Raw genomic sequence first — 7,460 nt, 5'->3', positions numbered from 1 at the left:
TTCCTTTTCTGTACTAGTCCAGAATGCTAAATTGGCCTCAGGAAAGAAGAAACAAAGACCAGAAACCAGGAAGCATCTAGGTATTTGTGTAGGGATTCCCGCTCCCCCTGCTAGATGTTATATTCCTTGGCTGTTGTTCACCATGAATCTTCTAATCCTATTAGTGGCAGATCATATCACCCCAAAAGGCCAACTGGCACCTTCCCTACAGGAACAAATATCTTTCCGATGCTATAAACAGAAAATATGGGGAGAGATTTCATACCTGAGAAAAGGAAACAAGAAACTTATGAGCTGCCTATGCATGACACTGTAATTTATGGGCTCAATAGGCCTCCAGGTCCAGTTATGTTTCATCTCTGGACAACTACAAAGTCTGTGTGGATGTCTTATGGCTCCTAGGCAGAAAGAGCTACATTTGTTACCTGTCAGACTCTGAATTTCCTGAGTTTTCCCACAGTAGGTCAATGCTGTATACACACACACACACACACACACACACACACACACAGATTAGGTCAGCTCTAAACTAGGAACTGGGCCACTGAGATTCTGCATCTTCCAGACTCCACAGAAAAGACTATCCTGGCCACTGTGCTAGGCTCCATTATTAGGTGACAGTTACCCCATGGGAATTTGAAATCAGACTGTGCCCTTTTACTGGCAAGCTCAAGCAAATTGAAAGCAGAATTATTTTGTAATTAAAGAGAAATGTGTTGATCAAAGCAACACATAAGTGATATGAGAATTTTATTGAAAATAACCTTCATTACATCTTACATTTAATATAGTGTTTATCCACATTTTATTTCTCCAAAAATAATATTTTACTTTCAAACAAGTGAAAGGTCATACTTAAAAGAAAATCTCAAAGTTTATTTTTACTGACTTTGAACCAGTTAGATTCTTAAATCACATTATCCGTATCACTAAAAGTTATTTTAACTCCAGCATCTGACACTTGTGTAGTCTGCTCTGGACCAAACAGACTCCATCTTGTCTTTACCTGTAGGGTTTAGACTGTAGGTGAATTGCTGAGCAGCAATGGGAGATGACAAACGGAACAGGAGACCAGCTACTATGTGTCACCACAGACTCCAAACTGCAGCCTCTGTCTGAAGACCCTTGTCAATCAACTATAAATAGATAAATGGCTTTAATCCTGAAGGTAAGTAAGAGATGCCCTGAGCGCAGAGCACTTCCCTGCCTGACCCTTTAAAACTCTCCCGCATCCTGACCTTTGGGGCTATACCTGAATCATGATTTCCGTTCTTGAATAATTTCCTGATTATGTTACAGCCTCAATATTTCTCAGTGGACATGCTGAAATTGAAAGAGAGGGCATAGGCCAGTATTAAACAATTTAAAGCAAAATATTTTCACACACATGTTCACATTTTCACTTATAAGTCCCTTCTAAAGGCTGCCTTATGGAATTTGGAAGTACCCCCTTTTTTCCAAAGCAGTAATATTCTAATTTGAATTACTTCATTAGAAAAAGAGAGAGAGGATGATTTTCATGTCAGAAAATCTCAAAGCACTCTCAGTACAATATGGTAAATGCTACAAATAAATTTTCTGGGTATGGGATAGTTTTCAGGGACACTCCCTATCAGTGCTCTAGAAGAAAATGTATCAATATAATTCATTTGCTTTAAAAGCGATCATAATCATGGATTTTAAATTTGTATCATGCTTTTACTCTTGCAAAAGCATTCTGAAATGCATCATGGAAAATAGGAGTCTGATGTTCCTGGAGGTCACCAATGAGTTAAAATGATTATGAATTCATCATGGTTGTCGCTGACAGAGTCCATCCTAGCTTACATATCTAAGAAGGTGACAACTGTAGTATCGTATAAATATTATAAATGTCCCTGATTTTTGTGACTGCCACTGGAAAACATCACAAACTGGCCTGGCTCCATGGCTGGTGGAACTTACCCTCATAGTTCCACAGAACTATGTAACCCATGGAGAGAGTTCTCAAGCAATGACCACACCCAGGGCATTACAAAAAGCAACACACCCAGTAGCTCATTTGTTCTATGAAAAAGGCTAATTAGCTTATTTATCACAGTTGCTAGCTGAGAGGCAGGTTTCTAGTTAGACACGCATCTAAGCCTGGCTGATCCTATCCTAGACTCTTCCAGTGTGGGGGTGGGGGTGGGAGACATGCTTTTGCCTTTTCTCTGCCACATTTCAGAGTGCTGGTGTCTCCTGGAAGGGAGCTCTTACAGTGTCTGGTGCCTGGTTTGCAGCTGGTGCCCAGGGATGCCCACTGATGATTTAGCACTAAAAGCCAGAGAGTTTTCCCCTGGTTTTGATGGGACTGTAATAATCAGAGAGACAATTCTTAGCAGGCTACAACCCTTAGGGCACTGCACAGACATAAAGCAAAGCAAATAGGAGCCCTCCCTGGTGGCACAGTGGTTAAAGCACAGCACTAAGAAGCTAAAGTCACTTCCGCATGAGTTCAATCCCCGCCCTGGAGGTGAACCACATGGCGCGGCAGACCTCTCCTGACCCACCCACTGCTCCCCTCAGCGTTGTACTTGTCTGTTCTGCTCCCCATTCTGTCTCTGGTGAATCCTCTCACCCACCCCTGCTCCTCTGGCCTGTACCCCAGTTCTGTATGCATAAATAAATAAATCTTAAAAAAAAAAAAAAGCAAACAATAGGTTAAAAAGCAAAAATTTCCATGGAAAAATACCAGAATATGGGACCTAGGGAGGTATGTCATTTAAAACTCAGTGGAAACAGCATGATTGGGAAAGTGACTTAAAAGAGGACAGTGGAGGAACCATGGGATGTTTGAGGGCAGAGGAAAGAACATGAGCAAGGTCTCTGAAGAGGAGATGAGCTTGACTCTTGGAATGCTGTAGATGTCTTAAATATCTAAGGCTGTAGATATCCAGATATCTAATATCTTGGAAGGCTGTAGATAACTTAAAGCACTAAACTCCACTGAATACTAACGAGATCTTTTAAAGAGCAACATACAGAGTTTCCTTCATAGTATTGCTTGACATTTGGCTGCTTTTCTTTAACATAAACATCTGTTTGTGAAGTGGTCTTTCAACCTAAAAATGCACCATAGTATCAACTCAGACAAGCAATTCTTTCTTCTATATTTTATCTGGAAAATAATCCAATAATCAAATCACTCACTGTATTTTAACTGGAAAATAATCAAATAATCAAATCACTCACTGTATGTGAGGTTTTCTCTAACTGCCTTATAAATATAAACTCACAATCATGAAGTAGGTACAGCTGTCTCCATTTTATGGGGGAATAAACTGAGACACAGAAAGTTCAGATGATTTGTGTAAGATCACCATCACGTGCCCTGAACCCAGTCTGTTTTCAGCCCTAAGCTCTATACTACACACCCTTGGGGAGGGGCAACTTCCCTCTCACTGCTGAGCTGTACCAGGTCCCAAAGCCAGTTGGGCATCTCCCTCTCCATCATCAGTTGTGTTGTCTTGGTAACTTGAAATTGACCTGGGGAGGGAGGGGGGTGTTATATCATGGAAATGGGCAGATGTCCAAATCCAACTTTTTCCCAAAGAACAGGTTGTTAAACATTTAGCCATGTCCAAGTGTTTAACTTGAGCTCCTTTCTTTTGCACTTCCTTGTTCCATCTTCCCCAATGATTCCTCTGATGTAATAGCACCAGACACCAGTCCATCACAGGGACCCTGTGATGTCATCTCATCACAATGGGGCTAAAATCTAAGGGGGTCATTTGATCAGAAGTCAGTATCATCTTCTTTTGAGTGGATTTTTGAACACGGGTTTTTGTGACAAGTTGACCTGTGTTTAAATTCTGGCTCAGTTTAATGGGGTGGGAGCCTTCACTGAGTTTTGTTCCCATCTCTATCCACCAACCTTCTTCATCCATAAAGTGGAACATAATAATTCACATCTACCCGGGGAGGCTGGGTGTGGGGTTTGAGGGGAAGATTCGATCCAGACCCTGCAGAGAACCTTCCATTGCAGCCTCATAGAAGTGCCTGCTCTTGGACACTTCTTATACCAGCCCATGCTTGTTTCTTGTGACTCCACTCACATTTGTCTTAGGGCCTTCATCTTCTCCCCTTCCCACAGATTCCAAGGGATGGTTTCCTTTCATCAGTGTCAACTCAGTTTATCACGTTCCTCTCCCCCCACCTTTCTCTGCCACTCACATTATCTACACACCATCATCTATTTCATATGTTCCTGTGTGGTTTCCTGCATGGTGCTTGTCACTATGGAAAATGGTCTAACTAACTCATGTTATAATTTAAAACATTCCCCTCACAACATTGGCTTCCTGATATTGAAGCACTGTTTTATTTATTATTAAATTATTTTTACTACATACTATAATGTATTTATAACTAGATTTCCAGCATTTAGAATAGCACCACGCAGTAAAGGTCTTCAGCAAGAAAAAGTGGTGATGGATACCTCAAATTCCCAGTTCAGAGTTAGTTAGGTGCACAGGAAGTTCTCAGCACCCACCAGACACATGTGTGCTGGAAGTATCATTTCAGTCCTTTGGAGTTTCATGGAGTAGAACGGGTGAGGGCTCTCGTCATGTGGCTGGCCAGTCTATGTCAACACAGTGTGGAAAGGAGCTGAGCCTTCCACTCAGGAGATCCAGGTCCCTACATGTCAGCCAGCCTGAGAGGGAGGGATGGTTGAGCAGGAATTGCATTGTCAAATATTTATTAAAGGACTTTTGATTTGCAGACTTGCAATTCTAGCAGGCACAGAGCAAACCACTCTCTTTCAAGTGGCATCTGGCAAGATCTCAGCCTGTCATTGGATGGTTAGTGGAATGTGTGGGTAGAGGGAACACTGCTGTTGAAATCGAGTGTAGAATTTCCTGACCTTTGAGTCTTTTTTTTTAACTCTTTACATTTCAGCAACTGCCTTCTCAGTTGTCACAGTGAATGTGTGAGAACATCCACGATGTTAACTAGAAATGACTGACCTAGTAATTGCCACTCAAATACCTCCCGCTTCTGAAGTCACTTCATTTCAGTATCTTAAGAAGCTTCATGAATGCCCAAGCATTCCCTAGTAAAGTAACTTAAAATTTTGTAAAAGCTGTGTGAAAATGGTACAGGAGAGGCTCAACCTGCAAAAAGAATTCATTGTGATTATTAATAATGCAAGAGGTCATGGAGACATTCATCTCCAGGCACCCAGCTTCTTGTTTATTAACCAACTGTATTAACCACCTAGCAGGATTTGGATAAAATCTGTCATGGTCCTGTAATGAGAACTGTCCTGCAGGTTTAAGTATAAACCTGTGGTGAGAAGTGAGCCCAGTGTATCACTTCTGTTCAGAATGCTATATTCATCATAATTATCACAACTTACTTGGTTTGGCTTCCAATTTGTAGGAGATAAAGATGTCATTGTTGTCAAAGGGCAAGACAAAGTTTTCTGGGTGGGTCCGGGCAGCATCTGGCTTGCTGAGAGACTCAAGTGAGGACAGGGCTGTGGCTCGAGGGTGCCTAGTAGTTGTGGAGGCTGGTTCTCTGGCCTGTGTAGCCCTCTCACATCCCATCATTAGTATTTATGTGATGGACGAGAGACACTATTGAGGGATGCAGGAACCAGCTATGTTTGAGCACTGAAGTATGATTCAACTGGGATGTTTCTGATGTCCCCAAGAGGCCATTTGACCATGGCGATGGGAATACCAGGGATCTAGCATGGACCCAGGCATCTCCTAGAAAGGAGACCTCTACTCAAATACAATAGCCAAACTAACAGATCTGCTGGGTGTGCAGCTCTCTGAAGAGCAGTTGAAGCATGTGGGTGAGGTCAGAGGCTTAATGGAGCTTCAGCTTTCAAAGTCTTACTCTACATCATAGCTAAGCGAGTGGATAAAAGAGATGAGTGTTAGAAAGCCCAGAAGAAGGGGAGCTGGCCAAGTCTATCCAGGGGTGACCACCCAGGGTGGGCATCTGAGGAAGATGAGGGGCTTTGAACAAGCTGCCCCACACAGCACATGTGCACCGAGATACAATCCTCTGTTATGCTGCTCCTTTGTGCAAAGGCCAAGAGGAGGAGGATGTGTCCCCTTCACTGGGGCCCAGAGGGTATCTCTGCTAACCTTTCAAGCCCTGACTTCTAGAAATCTAGCTTTTTCGGGGGAGGGAAAAATATATATTTTAAGAAACATGAGTAAATATGTTATAAATGGAATTAAAGACCAGAGGCTTCTTCATGAAGTAAAAGATTTACTGAGATATACTGAGTGCAGGAATCTGCTCCTCCTGAACCCTCACATCAACTCCAGGGCTTGGGGGGTCCTTCTATTCCCTTTCAGGACAAGACCCCAAAAGGGTGGCTGGACATGCAGGGAAAGGATTTCATAAGCTCTTTCATGTCAAATAGCTTTACTCTGATTACTAATTTTACCATTTTGTAAAATACGTTTTTGTGGATCTCCTTTTTGGCTTAAACCGCCTTAACGTTATGCATTTTTTGAGTCAAATAATTAAACTCAGACATTTGGTTTTTGTTCTTTGGGGCACAAACAAACATGTTTCAGCAATAGTTTCCTACAGCTCTTGAAATATGAAACATACAATTAGGGAGTGTTTTATATTTAGTTTTGGAATATGTGAAATATAATGAAAAAGGAGTATGTGCTTAAAGCTATAAAATGAGAATTAGAAAGCTATTTCTCATCAGATCTTTCAAAAAAACCCAGGGCCTGTGCCTGGTGGTAACGCTCACTGGCCTCACTTTCCCCTGCCTGTGGATATTTGCCGAGTTCACTGTTGCCTGTTCCACCCACTCATACTGAATTTCTCCACATTCCACAGACACATGACAGAAAAGATGATCGGTCACATTTAATGAACATTTACATTGCACCAGGCAGGTTTATACTTTATACTTATTAATAAGTATAACCATTGGGGCAACCCTGAGAGACAGGTAGTATTCCTCAACCTTATGTTTTAGAGGGATAAAGTGAAGCACAGAGAAGTAGCTTACCTGAAGTCACAAATCCAGAAGGAATCCATCCAGAGTCCATGCTGTTCATGGACACACATCCCAGGCCTGCAGAGCTGCTCTCCATGGGTTACGCCCCCGCCTACAGCCTGGTGGGATCCTGTTCCTTCTGCAGGAGCCCACAGGTCATCACTGCCTCTGGAAAGCCTTCTCGTGTACTTGAGTGGCCACCCCATCCTTTCACATCTCTGTTCTCGCCTTAGTACCTGCATGGTCATCTCCTGCCAATCTTGTCTGTTTCTACACCCTGCTGAGGTTCATGCCATTTATTTTTGTACAGTAAGAGTGTACACATCATTGGGCCTAGGGGCTTCCACAAATGTCTTGAGATCATTTTTTTAAAGATTTATTTATTTATTCATACAGAACTGGGGTACAGGCCAGAGATGCGGAGGGTGAGAGGATTCACCAGAGACAGAGTGGGGAG

The sequence above is a fragment of the Condylura cristata genome, unplaced genomic scaffold (genome assembly GCF_000260355.1).
Source record: "Condylura cristata isolate star-nosed mole 26May11 unplaced genomic scaffold, ConCri1.0 scaffold00010, whole genome shotgun sequence".
Lineage (NCBI taxonomy): Eukaryota > Metazoa > Chordata > Mammalia > Eulipotyphla > Talpidae > Condylura > Condylura cristata.
The sequence above is the reverse complement of the archived record's forward strand: the minus strand, read 5'-3'. Positions refer to the sequence as shown.